Consider the following 23,218-nt stretch of genomic DNA (forward strand, 5'->3'; position numbering starts at 1 on the left):
GGGACTGTGTTCCTGTCTTACTGGTTATTTGGCCTGAGGCTTCCAGCATTGGAGTTTGCAGGCAGTTGGGTAGAGCTGGGTCTTGTTGCCGAGATAAGGACCTCCAGGAGACCTCGCTCTGATTAATATTCACTGGAGTCTGAGGTTCTCTGTTAGTCCATCGGTTCAGACTCAGTGCTCCCACCACAGGAACTCAGGCCCAACCCCCGGCCCGTGAACCAAGATCCTGCAACTCGTGTGGTGCGGTTTTAAAAAAAAAAAAAAAAAAGGAGCAGAACAATAACAAAGAATAAAAAATAAAATTAGAAAACTAACAGACATATTAGAAAAAATAAAAATATAAATGAAACAACAACCAGATGGTAAAACAGAACCACAATAGCAAAAAGGAAAATAAAAGGTCCAGAAAAGGCCTTGGCTGTGGCAGGGCGGAGCTTAGGTTAGGGGCAGGGCTTAGGTTGGGGGTCTGGGTCTAGGCTCAGGACCCATGCAGCAGGAAAAGGCCCTGGGGGTGGGGCTTAAGTGGGGGCGGGTTGTAGGCTGGGGCAGGGCTTATGCTCAAGACCCAGGGTCGGGAAAAGGCCCTGGGGTGTGGGGAGCAGGGCTTAGGCTCAGTGTGGCTGGAGGGAGCCCCAGAGTGCCTCTAGCCTCAGGATGCAGAGGATCAGACCTGGGACCTCAGCAGGCTCACTGGGGCCCGAGTGGGCGGGGGCAATGCTAGCCGCTTTTCCCCCCACCCTCATCCTCCAATCCCCAAGGGTCCCTCCCCATTCGCCTCTACTCTTCCTACCCCCCATCCCTCCCATGCCCCCAGGACCCATGCAGCCAGAGGGGCCTCAGAGGGTGAAGGACCAGGCCTGGGACCCCAGCAGGCTCTCCAGAACCCGAGTGGGCAGGGGAAACGCTAGCCACGTTCCCCTCCAATCCTCTGAACCCCCGAGGGCCTCTCCCCATCCCCGTTGATCTCCTCACGGTGAATGGGCCTCTTCAGGCATGGGAACCCCTCCCCACCCCCAGCTGCCCCTCAGGGGCACTGGTCCCATCCCGCCTCCACTTCTCCTCCTCCCTTGCTCCCCCGACATCCTACCCAGTCGCTTGGGGGTTCCTCCCTTCCCCTTGGGTGTTGAGGTCCCCCACCAGCATCTGGTAGGTGCCCTAGTTGTGAGGAGATGCAAACTCCCAGTCCTCCTACTCCACCATCTTGGGTCCACCCCCCAACCTCTTCTTTGTATATTACTATATTTTTCAAATTTACTGCCATGAGCAGTTGTTACTTTTATAATTAGAGGGAAAATAAATGCCAAAAAATAGCTAAAGTTTTATACAAAATTTCTAAGTAATATTTTTTACTTAAGAGGAGCTATATTGTTTCAAGGGTATAACTACCCAACATAGAAAACTCTAGTTGGATTACAGATTCTACATTACACTATTTCCTTCTATAGCGTTTGCTACATTTTCTGGTTTGGGTAGATCCTCTTTTATTGCTCCACACCAAAGTTTTTCCACTAGAGGCAATACAATATCTTTGCTTTTGCTGGTACCTTCCACTCTTCTCTCTGAAAATTGATGTCTTTTAGTTCCTTTAAAATGTGTCCAAAAACCATCTCCCTTCAGGAGGTCTTTTCTGATTCAACGTATCCCAGTTTGATTGCAATGTTTTCTTTTTTTTTTTCTTTTTTTTCGGTACGCGGGCCTCTCACTGTTGTGGCCTCTCCCATTGCGGAGCACAGGCTCTGGACGCACAGGCTCAGTGGCCATGGCTCACGGGCCCAGCTGCTCCGCGGCATGTGGGATCTTCCCGGACCGGGGCATGAACCCGTGTCCCCTGCATCAGCAGGCAGACTCTCAACCACTGCGCCACCAGGGAAGCCCTTGATTGCTTTTTAATGTAACTCTTTGGCTCTTGTGTATTTAATTTTTAAGGTAACTTTATGGTTGTTGTTATAAATCTTTGCAAATGATTTTCTATTGAAGCATCCTTCTGTATCTAGAGGATAAATTCTCAGAGTACAGTGGCTAGGACGTTGTGATTTTTGTTTCCTGTAAAACAACTGGAAGAGTGAATTTATACTAATTAAGTGGCTGAAAATATATAGTAACAGGTGAACTGAGAATCCTGTGAGAAAAACTGAGCAAAGGCATCTGGGTAAACTTCTGAACTCTTGGCTGCTGGTTGAATCAAGTCTGTCCTGAGAATGTCTTTTCAGCTGTGTTGATTACATCTAAACTATTGCAATATTGTGGGTTTGGAGGAAAAGGTATATTGGGTATACACTCCTCATTTTTCATCATAGACTGACTGATTTTCAGAGACAGGAACCTAGAAAGTTGGTCCAATTTCACATTTCATAATGGCTTGCTGACCACCTTCTTAGACCCTAATTAATAATTTTCTATTGCTCCTCTACATTAGATAGTGTTTGGTAATTGAATATTGTGTTATTTTGAATTATTTTTATGTCTTCCCGTTTCAGCTGTAAATTCAGAGTCATAGGGTTAGAGGATATTTTCAGTGTGAACAATTACCTATATTCTCTTAGAAAGTCTTTATAATGTATAGATTGGAAGTTCGTTCTTTTCTGCTAATATTTAGGAAGCTTTCTTTTTTAGTAGATCCTTTACTCACTGAAATGTGGCATTTGACAAAGTGTCAATATCAGCTAGAAAATTTTCAGCAGGGAGCTAATATGATGCTGGGTGCTTGTCCTTTCCAGGAATGTTAGTTTTGAATGGGAAATTCAGAGAACAACTGCTTTATACAAAAGAATAATCTGAGGGGAAATTTTGGGGGTTAGGGAAGGAAGTTACCTAATAGATAGTTTTTTGCTTCTACCCTGAGTAAGGTTTTTCTCCACATCCAACCAGATGTACTTATGCTTGTATCTCATGGGTTTGCTGCTGCTGTGGCATTCTACTGGTGGTGAGGAACGTGGCAGAATAACACCCACATTTGCCTCATCCAACCTAGATGTTTGATGTGAAACATGGTTCTTGGGGTGGCAGCAGCTACATAAGCTGGTGGCATATTCCTTATACTCTCTTCATGTCCTGCTGTTAACTAAGCAGGAAGATAACCTGAAACAGTGGGAATTAGAAAGTTGTCCTTTGCTTGTGACAGAAGAGCCAAAGATGAAGTAGGCTCAAGTAGTCTGAAATAACTTCCTTGTTTTTGTTTTGTTCTGTCTTCCCTTTTTCTTCGGTAGTGATATGGCCATGCCTGCCTTCCAAGTTTTCAAAATCCTAGTAGACACAGAAAAACGTTTCTTCTCAGTTTTCAAACAGAAAGCTTATGAGCAAGTTAGAAATTACTGGAGCTCAACTCCTATGGTCCTTTCTGTAGTGAGTGTGCTTGTGCCCTCAGAGAACAGAGATGTAGAGGCATCTGACTCATATACATCTAACTCCAGCCGGACTCTAGTCTGACCACAAAATACAGATGTTATGTTGCCATGTGGCATCTGCTGGATAGGCAGTAGAAATCTTGCTACACTTTAAGCATATGTTTGCTGGCTGACCCTAGGCCCACTGGAATTTTCTTACAACTCTTCTTAGATATTTTTGGAAACCAAGATTCTCTGTATCAGTGACATAAAATCTGCAGGTGACATTTGCAGGGAAAGGATGGAAACAATCCACAGTATAGGGGCCTGGACTCAAATATTGCCTTTCTCCTCTTCTGGTTCTAAATCTAGTCCTTTCAGTTGCTGCTTAGTGAGAACTGCTTGTTATCTAAGTAATGCAGACCTTTCTTGCCAGGCAACTCAATAAACTCATCTTTGTTTCAAATTGATATTTGGCAGTTTTTGTTTCTCATTGTCTAACATGGGATAAGTGTAATTGGTCAATTAGATGAAAGAGACAGGGTTATGAATGCATGAGGATGTGTGACTTTAATTCCAATCATTAAAGTAACTGTACCTACTTCTGTGGACTGTTGTGACATCCACATAAGTTAGTACAAGTAAGTGCTTAGGACAGGGCCTGACCCATGGTAAAGTTTAGCTGTTATTATTAATCCTATAAATTGGGAATATTAACATCATTTTCTAGTGTCTGAGGACAAATCCAAACTGCACCTGATAAATATATAGATTTCTGGAAACCACTGGCTATGAAATGAATGACGAGAGTCTTTAATCTGTAAATAAACTTTTAGGACTTTAAAAATGGAAATTAAACAAAAGTTGTAATGCCAAATTCTTGAATAAGGGGTCCAGATATTAGCTACTTTAAGTAGTTTCAGTCAGGGGGAATATTTATGAAAAATACAAAGCTCTCAGGGCCTTAAGTTATGTGCATGCATGTAAAAGATTAAAGGCAGAACAGAGGAATTCTCTATTTATAGGAAGGCCTATTAATTTGTTAACTGATTCAGTACCTGGGATCAAAATCAACAAGGCACCAAAAGAGAAGGCAGCGTAAAAAGACTGAAATATTCCAGTAAATTCACTTTAAAGTGGTGGCTTCCAGTAGCTAGTTGAAATGATTGGGAGAGCAAATCACAGTGTTGAGAGACATCAAAATGTTCTCCTCTTTGGTAAATTTGTGCTCCACGCCTGCCTGGCTTCTATGCTTCTGTTGGCTGTGACCCTCTTTCCTGCTCCGCTACATACCGCCTACTGCTCAGTTGGAGCACGCGCAACTCATAAGGGCCGTACTACCAGAATCACTGGGTGGAAGACACTGATAAAAAGTAATATTTATGACCAGCAGTTCACAAATACACTAATAGCAGCACAAGTCAACATTTTGCTAAAATAAGATTCTGCTTTATAACTTCAATGTTACATGGATTTTAAGCTTAATTTTCTCCCTGCCTCTCATTTGATGAGTATGTGGTTGTAAACTTAGTGCCAGATGTCTCCCGACATGCCTCAGATGTTACTGCAGAAAATTAGTCTAAAGGTTACTCCTTTGTTGTATTTCTCAAGACAAATTTTTTTTCTGCTCCTTTGATGAACATTTTATTGACTTAGATTAGCTATTCATAACAGAAGCACTGCCTAGTCTACTGGAGGAACACCTTGGGAATTTTACATCCCAATACCAGGAATAACAAAAAAAGGAAGATAAGAAACCCATTTTTGAAGGGAAAGGCTGGCTGCCCTGGTGAATTCGTTTTGGTTTTGTGCTGTGAGACTTGTTTGGGTCAAAGTTCTTACTAAGAAAGCAAAAGGACTGGTGCAGAGAAAAAGTAGTAAAATAATTCTTTCCATATTTCCCCTCTGTGGTATTCAGAACTACTTCATAAAATGAAGACATGCTTAAATACATGACTTACTTGGCTACCATTGTGTGAATACCCACAAGTAGTCTCTTTTTTACTACTTTAATCTCTATAAGCTATAGGTTCAATTGGAGTTCCTCATCTTAACCATAAAACACAGAAAATGATTTAAGTGACTATATCCTCAGTCCCCTCAAAGATGCATAGGAGAGAAATTTGTTCATTACAAACTGTGGGTGCCATCGCCAGCAGGGCTAAATTCTCTCAAAACTGGCTAAAAATCACTGACAGACATTCAGGTCTACTGTCATAGGATACATGTTATGGTCAACAAAAGGCTAAGGGTCAAAAGCCTTCAGAGCTGGGAATAGTCAAACCAATAGTCAAACAAAAATGCAAGATAATGCCTCCCTCAACTCTCAAGGTTTTTTTTGCTGTTGTTTTAGACAGCAAAATCAAGATATAGGACGATTCCTCATAACCCTTTGTAATTAATTCGCTTCCCTCACCTCTAGCTACCAGCAACCGTGGATCTGAGTTTTTGCCTAGTTTTTTCCTTTTCCATAATACCATATAAACGGAATCATTCAGTATGTAGTTTCTTGAGTCTGACTTTTTTCTCTTAGCATAACGTTCTTGAGACTCATCCATGTTGTTGCATTTATCTGTAGTTCTTTTTTTAAATAGCTGTGTGGATATAACATAATTTATCTATTCACTAGTTGATGGACATTTTGGGTTGTTTTAGCTTTTAGCATTTATGAATAAAGTTGCTGTGAATATTCATACGCAGGTTTTTGTGTGGACACAGGTTTTCATGTCTCTAGGATAAATACCTGTAAGTTTAACTTTGTAAGAACCTGCCAAAATTTTTCCAAAGTAGAATTCCGACTGGCAATATTTAAGTGTTCTAGCTGCTTTGCATCCTCATCAGCATTTGCTATTGTCATATATATTTTTTTAACTTGAGCCAATGTAATAGGTGTGTAGTGGTATCTCACTGTGTCTTTCAAGTTTTCATAGTTAAGTTTATATGATCAGTTTTGAATTGCACATCAAGTAATCTAAGGCATGTCAGACATCAGAAAGACAGATTCTATTAGCCTTGGACGATGGCTCTTTAGCATGTTCTCCTACCGATGTGGCACCACTGGGCTATCACTAATCATAAATTATAACTATGCAATACCTAAGCCTACACAGATTCAGCAAGCCCAGAATCTTTGCTTCCTAGCCAGTTAGGATCCTTCTATCATAGGATTTATAACAGAATCACTAGAAGCTTTTTGCTCCTTTTTGTTTTTTTTCTTCACACAGTGTGTCAGGGAAATGCCTACCAGGGGAATATTTCTGCTCATCATCTCCAAAATGGAAAAGTAGCCAATTATTTTCTGCAGCCCTCCAAGCTAGCCTCACATAGAAAATTGGCTCTTGCCACAGTGAGAAGGGAATAAAAGTTTCTGGAGCTACAGCAGCAATTCACTTTTCATTTTTGCAGAAGTTGGGCGTCTTTCCTCTTGTCTTTATTGTGATTATTTGTTGGGCCCTGTGATCACTTGCTGTTGCTTGTCTTCCTCCTGCTGATACTAAGTTTTGACTTGGATAGGGGCCCTCCCTCATCCTTCCTATGTAGTCGTGGTATGAGTGAGATGGAGTGAGTGGAGCTCTGGTCCTTTTCTTCCAGCTTTGACTAGACCAGAATGTTCTCTGTTACACAAACATGGCAGGTCCTTCATGACTTTATGACTCCCCCCACCCCACCCCCACTCCCCACTGCTTTTGCTCTCCTCCTCTGCCTGCAAAATTCCTACTTGTCCTTCAAGATCAGATCAAATGTCACCTCTTCTATGATGCCAGATTCCCTGAGTCCTGTTAGTCACATCCATTGAACTTTGCGCTTGTTTTGTTTGAAGACTTATCACATTGCCTTGTGATTATCTGTCAACATTTCTGTATCTCTCCTAGACTCTGAACTCCTCTCAGGCAAGAACCACGTGTTAATTATTGTTGGCTTAACATATAATACACACTCAATAAATATTTTTTGACTGACTCTAAATTTGCAGGGCCGCTTTTTTAAATGCAGAGATTTTCTTCAGCTTAGAAAAGGAATGATAGAAGCATCTGCTAAACAGAAATTTTTGTTGAGTAAAAGCAAATATATAGTTTGGCAAAGTGGTAGTTGTAAGATTTGATTGATCTCTGATAGAACTGGATTCCTCTCACCCTCACCCAATCAATGTAGTTATAAACCTTATATAATGGGAAAGAAAAATAAAAGAATTAAAAGAATTCTATGATTCTAATCTCCATCATTATACTATGATATGTATATAAGTAATTGCTTTAGTCATGTCAGCAAAATGTTAGGCCTTGGGACTGAACAAATAATTGTTTAGTATGAGTATATCCCATGCAGTATTTGGGACATACTTATACTAAAAAAACGTTTCGTGTTTACCTGAAATTTAAATTTAATTTGGTGTCCTAAATACTGTCTACCAACCCTAGCCAACATGAAGCCTCTTTACTTCACACAGTAGAATGAATGGTAGGGAATAAATGCTCTTGGAAGTTAGTCCTGAAATATACAATGGACAATGCTATTATTCTCCCAGATTTGCCAGTAAAGGCAACTTAGTTGGATGACCATCTTAGCTAGCATTTGATGCAAGATCAGGAAGAGAACTGAGATCAGAAAGCAGTGAAGTCACTGACCCTGTGGCCATTTGGGTCATGGAAAGGTCTGTAACTACAGTAAATTAAAGAACACCACATATTCCGTGCTACTTTTCTCATTGGGAGGAGAAGTCTATTCCCTTCTGTTTGAAGGTGGGCAGCTCTGTAACTGCTTTGACCAATAGAATAATAGCAGAAGTAACACTGTTCCAGTTTCTGAGCTTAGGCCCTAATTGCCTCTCAGTTTCTACTTCCTGTCTCTTAGAATCCTCTTTTTGGGAGCTGTGAGTTCTTTATACAAGAAGTCCATCTTCTCTGACACTGCCATGCTAGAGAGGCTTTGGGCGGAAACTTTTGTTGACAGATCCTGCTAAGCTCACCCTTCCTGCCATCCCCGTCAAGTCACATGAGAGTGAGCTGTTGTGGACCCTCCAGACCCTGAAAGTTGAATCTCACCAACCCCTTCAATGGCACATGGAACTAAAGAACCACCCAGCTGATCCCTGCCTGAATTTCTGACCCATGACATCTGGAGATATGATACAATGGTATCGTTTTAAGTTGCCACATTTTAGAAGGTTTTATAAACCAGCAATAGATAACAAGAACAGTGAATACAAATAGTAAGTTCCTTGACCCGGGGGTGACTTAGTCAAGAAAGGAGTGCCTTTTGTCATTGAGCATTCAAATCTCTCCATTTGCTTGTTTGGTTGTTTCTCAAGGAGATCTTGCTTGGAGTAGAATCTTACCTAGAAAATTACACGTAATAAAGCTCAAAGCTGAGTCATAGTTAGGAGTCCAAAGTGACATCTTCTCTGTCCTTCTCTTGTCCCCAACTCCCCAGAGGTCCAGAGATATTCTGCAGTCCCACTGAGAAGGATTACAAAATATGCCTGAGACCTAACCTGAGGGGCAGGTTAACCACAAGAAATGTGCAAACCTGGAACTAGATGCAGAGAAGAGCGATGTAGGGGAGCAGAACTGTCAGTATGAAATAAAACCATGTATCAATGTGCGGGGGGTAGCAATATGTCCAGCTGAAATTACCAACAGCAGCACTTTCTGTCTTGAGGAAACTTTCTGCAGGTAGAGGAGAAGGCTGAGAAAATGCAGAGGGAGTCTGAGAACTCCCCACAGGGAGTGTAATGGGAATCCCAAAGGTGAATTATGCAAGAAGGGAGCTGACGCTCTGACCCAAGCCACCCAGGGCCAGAAAACTTTACTAATTCCTTAGTGAGGAGAGATGAAATAAGACCACACCTGGGTTACATATACTGTAATCAGTGATATTTGTCTAACTTAATCAGTGATTTGTCACGTAAAACTGTTTCTAGTTTTACTTAGGTTCTTTTTAAATAAGGTTGTTTTTTTTCTGAAATATTACACATAAGATCTCTGTTTAGATATTGTTGAATGGGAAGTACCCAAACTTGGGTGGTTTCAGAAGATTATCTAGTTATGTTCTTGGTACCTAGGGAGGAACTAAGTTTGAGTCAACAGGCTCCTGAAAAACAGATGCTAGTAAGAAAACAGATGCCTAAGGGAGAGACTTGCCCAGGTTGGGCATTGCCGGGTAACATTTTCACACATGTAGCTGTTCAGAAAACCCCTGGTTTATTTTAAATGAGGCACACTGCCTTAGAGAGATGCCGTCCTATTTTAGAATTAAAGTCTAGCATACTTAATTCTGTATATACTTGAAAAATAATTTGATTTAATGAATATGTATGACGATTATATTAATTCTTTAGTTATATTACATGAACCCTCTTCCAAGCAAGTGCAAATGCTTTTAAACAAGCCACTTCTAAAAACCATCACATCGCATTGCTCCGTTGCATGCAGCAGCAGTCAGAGAAGCTCTGACTTGGCACGTTACTGTATTAACTTAATAGGCGGAGTGAATTCTTAGGTCATCTGAGGTGGGCCCCTTGGAGGGCCTTACAAGAGTTTTATTAGGGAACAAAGAGCACATATAAAGGCTTGCTAGTATTTCTACCCTGGTTTCATTCATAATATACATTTACAGCCTCCAGAGCTAATGCTTCCTTCAGAACCAATAATGCTGTATGTTGGAAATCAGTTCAGCAATCACTCAAATTTATCCTGAATGTATAATGCTGACCGTATAACAACAGAAAAATAGTCATGAAGTGCTCTCATGGCATGGTCAGTTATTATAACAATAGCTCAGTGGCTTGACGTTTTCAGCAGTAAAACATCCAGGCATCTGAACTGCAAAAAAAAAAAAAAAAAAAATCACAGCAATTTTTAGTCATAGCAGCAAAAACTTATCTGTAACTGTAAGATGATTTTTTTTTGCCTGTTAACCTTCCTGCCAAAGCGATTGCTCCCCGGCTGGCTTGTTTGACGTTGAAGTGAACAATTTTGGGACATCTAGCAAGTCATTGTGTCTTTGAAACTCTCCAGGGCAGGAGTGGGCAATTATTTTGACTTAAAGCACAACTTAGTATGTTTGGCTGAACTCAAAGAACCCCTTGTGGGGAATGAGCCCTTCTTTGCTGATGTCGGAACACACATATCAGAGCTAACAGCATTAATAACTCTATGTGTTTACAGGAACCGTGTTTCTGGACCGATTGACTCTGTTCCTCCTACTACTACCGGTATTGTCTGTAGAGGGCCGTACTCTTCTTGTACCTCAGCCCTTCATCAAGACACTTGGCTCTGTTCACAGTGAGAGGGGACTGCTTGCTGTGTTGTAGACATCTTTTCACTTTCATCGCCTGTTCTCTCACATGTGCCATGATACCCAAGGGCCACAGGGTGAAGTGGAAAGACGCTAGACCTAGAGTCAAGAGGCCCTGATTTCATATCCTCGCATGATAGATGACTGACATATCATTCAACACTTTGTTTCTTGGTGTCTTCACTGAGCGACAGTGAAATGATTACGAGCCCCTACTCTGTAATCAGATTGCCACGGTTACTCTGTGCTTCGGTTGCTTCCTATGGAAAATGATGGTAGCAGTAGCTAACACTATAGTGCTTACGTTGTGCTAGGCCATTTCCTAAGTGCTTTACATGTATATTAACTCATTTAATTCTCATGACAACTCTATGAGGTAGAGTATGATATGACTATTCTTATTTTTCAAGTAAGGAAGTTGAGGCACAAGGAAATAAAGTGATTTGTCTAAGCTTGTACAGCTGGTATGAGTCAATGTTGGGATTTAAAGCCAGGTAATGAGGCTCCAGAGCCACTGGAGCCCCACTACCTGCCCTGGAGGTTGTTATAGGGATCAAAGTTTGGCTAGTCTATCTATGAAATAGGCATAATAAGATCACACCTACTGTCTTCACAGGGTGTTCTTTTATCACAGTCACAATAGATGTGACAGCAAAGTGAGAGGAGCTTAAAGTGCTTTAAAAAAAATAGCACAGCGTGACCTTCCCTGCAGTGTTATTAGTAAACAGCTGTCACTTTTGGGTTCCAGAGCTTGCCAGATGATATTATGTGATAGAAAGGTGAATCATTGCATCAGTATTAAGTCACTCAAGAAAGTAAATGCCAGGTGCTCCAAAGTGCAAATATCTGGTATAAGAATCAGATGACTGAAGCCAGGAAAAGGCCAGATGAAGTTTCCCTTAACATGCAGTGAAAAGCGTGTGGCCAGCCTGATGGATTTTAATCTGTGATAAAAATGAGGAGCCTCCTCAGGCATGAAGAGGTGTCAACACCTTTTTCTCTACTAGACATGTCAGAGGTATTTTTGGGCTTACCCTGCGAAAGAGTTTCTGGAGCCTCCAGATGTCCATGTCCCGGTGAAGCAAGAAGTTTCAGCCTGTACCGCTCCTCCCGAGCAAACCACAGCCTCCAAGAAGCTGAGGCCGAGGATCTCTCATTAAAGGGCATGGTCGGGGCTTCCCTGATGGCGCAGTGGTTGAGAGTCCGCCTGCCAATGCAGGGGACACGGGTTCGTGCCCCGGTCTGGGAAGATCCCACATGCCGCGGAGCGGCTGGGCCCGTGAGCCATGGCCGCTGGGCCTGCGCATCCGGAGCCTGTGCTCCGCAACGGGAGAGGCCACAACAGTGAGAGGCCCGCGTACCGCAAAAAAAAAAAAAAAAAAAAAAAAAGGGCATGGTCAGTTTTGAGAAGGCTTTTGTCTCATCACCTGACCCCCTGAGCTTGGGGCTCCCAGATTAAATCAGACTTGAAGGAAGAAAAAATCAAATTTACATCAAAACCAAACCAAACCTGAATGTAGGCTAAATTCAAGATAGAGGAAGAACCACAAGCGTTTCGTTTGCTGCTCCCATCACTTGCTGCATGTTTCTCCTAGTTATGCAATTGGACAGTCCCCTGCCCCCCAAAAGCCTCTATTTAAACTAATCTTATAGGATTGCACAATGGCTCAGGTGGCCATACTTCTTTTGAACACTTTCTCTTTAAGTCTAAGGGAATCCTGAAAGTTGGTTTTTGCTGTGTAAGATTTAATACGGGGAGTGGCAAACTGGCATCCCGCAGGCTGAATCTGACCTTCCCTTTCCCCCGCCCAGGGAAGTTTGGTATTTTGAAAGAACCGAATTAGTCATCACCAGGATTTAAAAGGCAGATGAGTTCAGTAAAAATCTAGATTTATGACCTTGGAGGAATTGGAAGACTTGGTGGCAGTAGGCCCTCATCCCTACATGGCCACAACGAACTAAAGGTGAGAGGTCACAACCTGCTTCTCCAGGTTACCTCCCAGCCTCCCAGCTCAGCTACCTGACCCTCCGTTGTATACACAGAGCCCCACCTCAGCATTAGTGCGTTTGGGGCCAGATAATTCTCTGTGCTGGGGGCTGTGTATCATCAGATGTTTAACTGCAGTCCCACCTTCTACCCACTAGATGCCAGTGGCGTCCCCCATCCCTCACCCTTACGGCCCACCTCACCCCAGTGGAGACAACCAAAAATGTCCCCAGACATTGTCAAATGTTTCCTCGAGCAGGGGGTGCCAGGGGCTTCAGTTGATAACAGATCATTACATTAGCATCTGTAAACTAATGAAATAATATTGTAAATTCTTACACATTAGCATTTTTCCTTTCTTGTGCTCAAAGTGTCACACTGGGGAGTAATTGGCAAAGACCGCCTAGGCCTTGTGATTGTTTTGAAATTCCTGATTAGGCTGGAACATTCTTCCCTTCCAAATGAGATTTCTTATAATCTCAGTCCAAGATTATTGGACCATAAATTGACACTAGAAGGAATTTTAAAGATCACAATGTCTTCGCTTTACAGTAAGAATAGTGAGTCCCAAGGAGGAGAATTGCCCAGGTCACACAACTGGTTAATGGCTTGAACTAGAACCTAGATCTAAATTCCTAGCTTACTATTTTCTGCACAACATCAAACACTTGAGCCATAAAGAAAAATCTAAGCATGATATACAAATGTCCCAATGACTATATTTAACCCAATTGTGGCTGCTCTTCTAGTTGATTTCAAGTCAATTATAATTATTTCTGCATACTGCCGTGATATGATATCTCACCTCTCCAAATAAACTGCCAAAATTTCATTTTCTTAGCTTGGGGACCTGAAAGAATGGGCTCCCTTTGGAGTGCAGGCCCCTTAAGGGGGAGTCAGAGGGGAGCTTTCTGCCCTACTTTATTTGGGTGTCTGCTCTTGGAATTTATATCACCACTCAAAGCATGCCCCAGTGCTCTGCTCGGAAAGCGAGGGTGCAAGTAGGACTTTGGGGTTGGGAATTGTGATTCTTCAGTGGCATTTGGGGAGGCCCCTTGTGGACCCTGAGAGTGCTACAGAGGTGGGCAGGCTGTGTGATGAGTCTGGGAGAGGAGGCAGCCTTGCAGGTGGTACCAGAAACTCCCGTGGTCATTTGCAGGGACATAAGCAGTCAGCTTTACGCACCACAGCCTGCCCCTCCTCCCTCTCAGCCCTAGCCCCAGCCCTTCTCTGCACACACATGCTTTGCAAGGTGCCTGGTGCCACGTAATTCATTTCCCCTAAGAAAACTGGCCTTGATATTCATCCTTACCAAGTTCTACTGGTGCCCCGGTGCTTTCGGGAAAGAGCAAAGGTGCCATTGGAGACCCTTGGGAAGGGTCTGGCATTGAGACGTTTCATTCCTTCCCATCTGCCCAAATGTGCAGCGGCCTCCAGCATGGGTGGGAGCAAGGGGAGGGCAATGCTTTTGGTTCACAGCAGGCAGGGACTTTGAAAAATTCTTCACTGTTTGGCTCCTTCATTTGTCTCAGTGGCTTTCTTCCATGCTGCTGCTTCTGATATCTTTACATCCTACTTCTAAAAACCTTCATGTTGCCTCAAACTATCAAGACTCACAAATTTTGTAGAAAGTGTCACTCTGCCCAGCTCACTAGTACATGGATGACATCCGACACCAGAGTTGACTTCCTTCCTCACCTTTAGTTGTGCTCCCCAAGCACGGTGGGTTTCCAAGGAGCAAGGAGCTCTCAGCTTCCTTCTGCCATTATGTTTCCCATGTGTCGTTTTGTTTTGGGTGTATGCATGCTGGTGTCAGGACTCTGACCAGCCACTCCCTTCCACCTTTTGCTTTTTGGTCTGAGGAAAATTTGACTTTTACAGTTAATGGTTCTCCTCCGGCTCCCTGCACTGACCCTTCCTTGGACCCAGTCCAAGTTGAATAAGCAAACTTCAGCTCAGAAACTTCCAAGGATGTTCAGGAATTGGAGGATTTTGGAAAAGTGGGAGGAATACTGATGTCCAGAGAGGCAGGCAGCTGTCTGTTTTCTCGCTCCCTCTGCATGCATGAGATGTTTTATACCTATCTTCAAACAAGTGTTCACTTAACCAAGGAGTATCTGATTAGCAAAGACTTTCAAGTGGAATAAGTTCCTGGATTGTTAAGCTTTGGTTTCCAGAGAGCCTTGTCACTGAGGGGATTGAACTTTGAGCTGAATGCTTTATGTTGTTTCTTATAACAAGGGGTGTTTTGTTGATAGTTGTAGCTAGACCTCATACAACAGTAAATAATCTGCTTACAAGTATCAGGAGCTGCAAAGAGAAATAAACCCTAGTCCCACACTTCATTTCTCATTTTTGTTTGCAGACACATGACAAGAAGATGGGACTATTCCTTTTACATTTTTCTTCTCGATTTTTTTCTTTTTTCTTTAACATCTGGGTCTTCATTGCCTCTTGGTGCCTGTTTAACACCCACAGCCAACAATGACCAATCCTGGTTCTAGCCTGAGTGTTCATTATTTTAGCTTTTTCTGGTTGTCATTGTTAAGGAACTACTTACAATTCCAATTTCAGAGCTGCAAGGAACTGTAGAGGTCATAGAGTTCAATCATTCCCTTTGACCTGTGAAGAAATTGAGGCCTTAACGTGAAGTGCTTTGTTTCAGTTTATACAGCTGACCTCTAGCAGAGATGGGAGTAGAACCAGACCCTCACTCTAGACCAGGTGCTATTTTCATGTAGGGTATGGTTCCCCCTTTCCTTTTGCTTTTTTCTGGCACCCTTTCTTTGAGCTCTCTAGAACATAAAATTATCAGATATAAAATTATAAGCCATAAAGTTCCAAGAAGCCCTGTTTAATCTGAGTTTTATTGTTTAGCAGACGGCAGCAGATACTAACCCTGGCTGCCTCAGACGATAGCCCATATCTTATTGATGGAAATTTTCTAATTCAGTTCCTAGGATCCTCATCCTTTCCAGCTGGTTATTAATTATCAGGCAATATCCTCTTGAGCTGTCTCTACTTCTTAATTACCTTATTAATTGTATTCACATAAATTGATCTCTCTGACATTCTAAGTGTGACTCACTGAGGAAATAAGTCTAATAGTCACAAGAGACTCCGACAAACTCACAACCTTAACTTATTATTTCTATTATGCAGACTGATATCACTAGAAGCCAGAAGAGACTGCTTTGCTGAACAGGCCTTTATCCTAATCATAATTAGAATGTCCTTTAACAATTCTCCCTTGCACACCTTTCTTGCTTACTCAGATACACATGAGACTTACCAGTTCATTTCCACCCTGCCTGCACTCTTTAATCTTTAACATAGAAGGAATTTCCTCCCTCATATTACCTTGTGGTAATCCTTTATTTGCAATTCAAGGCAATTATAGGAGAGTAAACATGAATATATTTTAGTTCTTGGGTTTTTACTGTAACACTGCACCCTAAGGGCCTGATGCCCAATTCAACATTTAAAAACAATTTTTAAGTCAAGTTTTTATATACAAAGATAGTTTCTTAAGTGTGTGCTATTAGAGGACTCATTTTTTTCCTTCCTGATATGGTACACTACTATTAACCCCACATTTTTGCCCAGGTGCCACTTAACTTTTATGAAAGGACAAGAGTAAACAGGTCTTTATGTAAAAGTTGGTCCTTGTTCCATACAATCCTTTGGGTATTTGTATTAGAAATGGTTGATTGGCAGGAGTTAGAACTGAAGACTAGAATCTCTATGAAAAAAATATATGAAAAGGAGTTAGAGAATTCCTATGCATGTTTATTTGCATTGGGGGGAAAGTCATCTCCAAACTCTTAGAAAGAAGGGAATAATATAAATTCTAAATGCCAGTATTTTTCATGGTGAGAAAAATGAGTCACCTGGATGCCACCAATGGGCAGATTTTATTTTGGCCAGGGATTCAAGGATCCAATTTGATGATTTACGTGACTGAGTCTCTTCATGTGTCTGCGTCTCTTCATGTGTCTGCGCACCCTCAGAACATTCACCAGAGGTTCTACAGATACCACTATCTCAAACTACTCCCTACTGAACCCCTCATATTTTCACTGCCTTGCCCATTCACTCATCCAACCCAAACCCGGAACTTGGATGTCCTCTTCTTGATTCTTCCCCTCTCCCGATCACCTGCCAAACCCCTTCTTCCAATCAGTTATTTAGTTCAGTTCTGTTGATTTGGCTTCCTTATTACTTCTCCTCCGTGACTGGTTCCTTCTAGTGCTGCTGCCCCAGCTCAGCTCCTTGTCCTCTCTTTCCCAATCTATTGCAATAATCTCTCTTCTAACTTCAGTGGCACCTCATCTCCCATTGGATGACTTACTTACAAGGCTTTCCATGACCAGCCTCACTAGTCTTCTATCTCTACTGCCTTTTCTCTCATCCAACACTTCAGCCATGTTGAACTAGTCACATGTCCCCAAACCTCCCATGTGATTTTATATCCCATCCCTTTAAATGTTCTCTTCCTCTTTTCTTGGAGTGCCATTCTCACAAAATTTTATCTGTCAAACTCCTACTTATACTTTAAGACCCAGTCCAAGCATCTTTTTCTGGAAAGCCAGACTGGGACCCCAAACAAATTTGGTCATTCTTCTCTTTGTGCCCCCTCTTTAATTTGTACATACTTATTAGCTGTATTGCAATCGTTTGTGTGCCTGTATTTCCTTTTAGAATGTAAGTTCCTCAGAGGCAGGAAGTATGCCTTTTCTTTTCTTTTTTCATCTTCAACTTCTAGTGCATTATGTAGCACACAGTAGATTCCCAGTGAATATAACTTGACTGAATGAAAGAGTCTATGATCTCCTGAGATTCCTTCAAGTTCCACTCATATTATTCATGATTTTATACTTATTTTTGGTTTCAACATTGATTCAAATGCTAGGGGCCAATTTGTTGCCCAACTGTTGTTTTTTTTTTTTTTTTTTTTTGCTTGCTTACAAGGCTGCTCTTTCTCTGGAACAGTTGAGGATGGGGTGGAGGAGAAGCAGTCATCTTGTGCAATGAAAATGGTAGAGTGTATCCTCTGTTGCAATGTACCCTCTGTATAATGGGCAATGGGATGGCTTTGGAATAAAACTGACCTCAGTTTAAATTTCAGTTTTGCCCCTTATTCCATGTGTGACTTTGGACAAGGTTAATTGACTTCTCTGAGCTTCAAATTTGTGATCTGTAAGATGATAATGATAATAACAACTGCTTTCCAAATTTGTTTTGAAGGTGAAATGAGGTAATATGTGTATAGCACTTATAATAGTCCTTGGCATGTAATAAATTCTCAATAAATGACATTTGTCATCATTATCATCACCTTTATTGTAAAGTCTCTATAGAACATAGGCAGGGGGAAGTGTGGTACTTCCTTCTGGTTGCCAAGGGACTCCTTCCTCAAAGATAAGTGCACTACCAGGATCTTCATCAAAACCATAGAGTACAGAGATAGTTGAGAAACAGTTAGTTCTAAGAATGGTAGCTGACTAGTGCCATTCTTTGCATAAGGGAGATGTTAGTTAATTCATTATGTACAAAGGGTACCTTTAGGTGTTAATCCTCTCCCTTTGATAAAGGCATGTGATGCCCACACACTGGCCTAAACTCGGTGGGATATTGGGCTGGGAATGTATTTTTAGAATCAGTAATGAAGTTTTCAAGACACTCAAGAATATCTTGGGTTAGCCAAAATAAAAGATAAAGTCTTCTTTATATACACTCTTTTAACTGTTTTGTGCCTGTAATGTAGAGGAAACAATTTTGTAGTAAAAAAAATCATTGGACTAGAAGTTGAAAGACCAATTCAATGATATACTCTGGGAATAACTTAGGGTGGTTACTTACATAGGCACTGAGAGCTTCCATATCTCTATAGTGAGGTTAAGACCCATCCTGTTGATCTCACCAATTCTTGAGAGTTTGAAATCACATCATGTATTTGAAAGTGTTTTATAATTTATAATAAGTGATATACAAATCCTAGTTATTTTGATGATCATTCTGCTTTACTGCCAGCCTGCTTCCTTCACCAGATGATACTAATCGGCCCAGATGTCTAACAGCAATACAGCTGGTTCAAAAATGAGGAAATGAGTGGCTTTAGTTAAAATTGCCCAACTTTTGTCTCTTCTTTTTCTGTCTTCTGTTCTTGTGCTGTGGGGTTTCCCTTGGTCTTTTCATTGACTATTGAAGATTTATTCCCGTGATCCCAGTTACTATTTCTAACCGCTTTTCTGAAAAATGTTAAAAGCTCAAAGCATCTGTCAGCTCTACCAAGCTACCAGACCACAGGGAATACCCCAGAAGGCCCAGCTGATTCTTCTAAATGTGCTGAATGGAGTTATCTTTTCATTTGTTTTTGCAGGTTGGAAACATGATTGAATTTAGCTATTATTTCCTTTTTTGGATGTGAGCTAGCTGCTTTACAAAACTGAGTATTTACTACTAACCCATTGCTGGGACAAAAGTTACATCACCTCCAACAGTGTTTCAAACCCTCTGACTTAAGACTAAAGTTAGGTCTTAGCTACTCCTAGAAAATATCTGGCCCTTTATTTCAGCCAAACTGTTCTATACTCACTAACTTCCAAACATGCCATTTCCTGCTTCTTTATTTTTGTTTGTCTTGGCTCTCCACTTGGTACCCCCTACATTTCCTCTCCCACCATGGAAAAGTGAAACTAAACAAGAAGCCATCAATTAAAGCTCTGCCTCATCAATGTTTCTTGACTCCTCCAGCTCCCATTTGTATTTCTCTTTCCCCCATACTATTCATTGGTCCTAGTATACATTTTAGAAATTGTTGCTAAAAGTCCTATCTATATCTCATTTGGTAACTTTTAAAATAATTTTATGGGGCTTCCCTGGTGGCACAGTGGTTGAGAGTCCGCCTGCCGATGCAGGGGACACGGGTTCGTGCCCCGGTCTGGGAAGATCCCACGTGCCGCGGAGCGGCTGGGCCCGTGAGCCATGGCCACTGAACCTGTGCGTCCGGAGCCTGTGCTCCGCAACGGGAGAGGCCACAACAGTGAGACACCCGCTTACGGCAAAATAATAATAATAATAATAATTTTATAAGTTCTTTTTCTCCAACCTGCATGGCAAGAGTCATTATCTTAAATTTTCTTTCTTGGTACAGAATTCTAGCTGGACTTGTAATTATTATACAGGTTTATTATCATTACTACTTACCATATACTATTATTATTATTAATATCTGTAGATTCACTGATAATAACTGAGGATCTAGTGGAGACTATATATATGCATATGCATATGCATATACATATACATATGTGGGGCTGCAACTGGCTTCACTACTGCATTAGGGAGAGAAATGCTCAGAAAACAATGTTACAATGTGTGTGTGTTTAAATTGGTGAAGGTTGTGAATTTAAAAATTGTGTGCATGTCAGCATATTATCTGTTTCAATATTTTGACTCAACCACAAAGCTCACTCTTTAATATTAGAGAGTTCAACTTATTATGGAACTGAAGCTGTCCCTTTCTGGATCCCTCAGGAAAAAGCTGAACAAACAGATGGACCTTCCTCGGAATGTCAACCAACAAGAGCCCTGCTCCTGCTGACAGAGGTTGTAAATTTTACTGACGACCTCTCTAGAATGTCATCTCCAATGCCCAGTTTCCCTGGGAAGCTGCAGCTAGAAATAACAAAGCCAAAGTCTATCTTTGTTGCCTTTCTTTAGGAGGCCCAATAACCCGTAACACTAGCACCATAAGTTGAGCACTACTCTTCATGCTCCTAAAATTTTCTCCTCCTAACATAGTTTCAGTGGTTACTGTCATGATCTAACCATTTCAGCTACATTAATCTACACAAAGCTTCTGCACAGCAATGAAAACCATCAACAAAATGAAAAGGCAACCTACAGAATGGAAGAAAATATTTGCAAATTATATATCTGATAAGGAGTTAATATCTAAAATATATACATAAGGTGTGTAAATATACAAAGAACTCATATAACTCAGTAACAACAACAACAAAAAAACCCCAACACTCCAATTAAAAAAAACTTATAGATATAAGTGGGCAGAAAAACTGAACAGTTTTTCAAAAAAGACATACAAGTGATTAGCAGGTAAATGAAAAGGTGGTCAACATCACTAATCATTAGGAAAATAAAAATCAAGACTACAGTGAGATATTACCTCACACCTGTTAGAATGGCTATTATAAAAAAGAGAAGAGGGCTTCCCTGGTGGCGCAGTGGTTGAGTCCGCCTGCCGATGCAGGGGACACGGGTTTGTGCCCTGGTCCGGGAAGATCCCACATGCTGCGGAGCGGCTGGGCCCATAAGCCATGGCCGCTGAGCCTGTGCATCCGGAGCCTGTGCTCCGCAATGGGAGAAGCCACAACAGTGAGAGGCCCGCGTACAGCAAAAAAATAAATTAAGAAATAAAAATAAAAAGACGAGATGACAAGTGTTGGTAAGAATGTGGAGAAAAGAGAATCTTTGTGCACTGTTGGTGGCAATGTAAACTGCTGCATCCACTATGGAAAACAGTATGGAGGTTCCTCAAAAAATTAAAAATGATCCAGTAATTCCACTTCTGGGTGTTTATCTGAAGAAAATGAAAGCACTGTCTTGAAAAGATATCTGCATCTCTGTGTTCATGGCAGCACTATTTACAATAGCCAAGACATGGAAACAGCCTAAGTTTCCATCAAGGGATGAATGGATAAAGAAGATGTGGTGTATATGTACAATGGAATATTATTCAGCCATAAAAAGTGGAAAATCCTGCCATTTGCAAGAGCAATGAATGGACCTTGAGGACATTATGCTAAGTGAAATAAATCAGAGAAAGACAAATACTGTATGATCTCACTTATATGCAGAATCTAAAACATCAGACTTATAGATACAGCAAGTAGATCGATTGTTGCCAGAGGCAGGGAGAGGCGGTTGAGGGAAGTGGATGAAGGTGGTCAAAAGGTACAAACTTCCAGCTGTAAGATGAAGAAGTTCTGGAGACATAGTGTTCAACATGGTGAGTGTACTTAACAGCAATGTGTTGTATATTTGAAAGTTGCTAAGAGAGTATATCTTAAAAGTTATCATCACAAGAAAAAATTATAACTATGTAAGGTGATGGATGTTTTTATTGTGGTAATCATTTCATAATATATATGTATGTAAACTCATTATGTTGTATGCCTTAAACTTATACAATGCTATGTGTCAGTTATATCTCAATAAAACTGGGGAAAAAAGAGGTAGCCAATGATTTAAATTTGTTGTTTGAAAAATGATCTTTTATTTTTTTTAATTTTAAATTTTAATTTTTTTCATCTCGAATTATTTTATTTTCTTGCTGTTAGTAAAATATCAGTTCATGGTACATTAATTGAGCACCTACTAAATGCAAGATGTTTCATTGAAAGAACATTAGATTTGAAGTCAAAGACAAAACCCTTAAAGCTGCCACATTAATTTTGTTTTCTTGAGAAAATCTATTCATATTGTTTGTTTCCTCATGTATATAATGTACATAGTTTTAATTCTTAACCCTGTTATCAACGTCATTGAAAATAATGTGTATCAACACACTAGTAAAACATAAGTTGTTAGTTATGTTGCTAGCTCATTCAAGGTAAATTCAAATTACAAGCATGGCATACTGGGACCTCTATTATCTAATACTAAAAAATGTTTTAAACACCATCATTACCCAAATTCCCGTCTCTATCTGTTACTCTAGTTATAACAAAATGCTTTCAGTAGCTTCAATATACTTACATTTTGTTTTATTTTTTTCTTCTTTTTATTCTAATTAATTTTTTTATTGGAGTATAGTTGATTTACAATGCTGTGTTAGTTTCTGCTGTATAGCAAAGTGAGTCAGTTATACATACACATATATCCACTCTTTTTTATACTCTATTCCCATATAGGTCATCATCACAGAGTATTGAATAGAGTTCCCTGTGATATTCAGTAGGTTCTTATTAGGGAAAATGATCTTTTAAATTGGTAAATTCTCTAAGAAAAACTGGGAACTTTGAGTTGCAGAATAATTTTAAAAAATTTTATAAAGCTAATCAAATCAGAGTTTCCCTTGGGTTTGACCTTCCTTAGTCTCACACCCCTGGATGAGATCCACTAGAGAGGAACTACTAGTCTTGATCCTTGTGAGAGGCTGAGCAGCCCAGCTGAATGCTTCTTCCATCCATTTCCTAAACTCATAGGAAACTTTAAACTTTAACATTTAAACTCTAGTAGCTGTCCAACTTCCTTGGCATAAAATAGCCTTATGCCATTCAATTAATATTGAAAAGTATTAATTCTAGAAAAATTAATAATATAAGAAGATTAGAAATAACCTAAATATACAGCAGTTGGGAATTGGTTAAATTATGGTATATCCAGACTGTTGAATACCGTGATTATATGCACAAAAGATTATTTTTTTAAAAATAGAACAATTTCAGAGATGATGGTGATAATTCAGAAGGCTTTCTTTGTTAGCAAATAACTCCTGAGGTGTTAGCTATTCCCCACTCATGGAAGAATTTCTCCCTTCCTTTAAGATTAATCCCAAGAAATCCTGCAAGTGTTTATAATCCAA

At 40.7% G+C, this 23,218-nt stretch overlaps 1 protein-coding gene across 3 annotated transcripts in view; it reads left to right on the plus strand.

Annotated features, from left to right (window-relative positions):
- The window catches only part of LOC307184301 (uncharacterized protein), a 594,345-nt gene that overhangs the window by 325,376 nt on the left and 245,751 nt on the right, over positions 1–23,218 (plus strand). Inside the window, exon 5 of one of the 3 annotated variants that reach the window (XR_013827691.1) lies at positions 20,146–21,057. The exons of the other annotated variants lie outside the window; for them this stretch is intronic. The gene's annotated coding sequence lies outside the window, so the exon portion shown is untranslated. Of the gene's footprint in view, positions 1–20,145; positions 21,058–23,218 lie in introns of those variants that run through there. 3 annotated transcript variants of the gene reach the window in all.

The sequence above is a fragment of the Stenella coeruleoalba genome (assembly GCF_951394435.1).
Source record: "Stenella coeruleoalba genome assembly, chromosome: 3".
Taxonomy (NCBI): domain Eukaryota; kingdom Metazoa; phylum Chordata; class Mammalia; order Artiodactyla; family Delphinidae; genus Stenella; species Stenella coeruleoalba.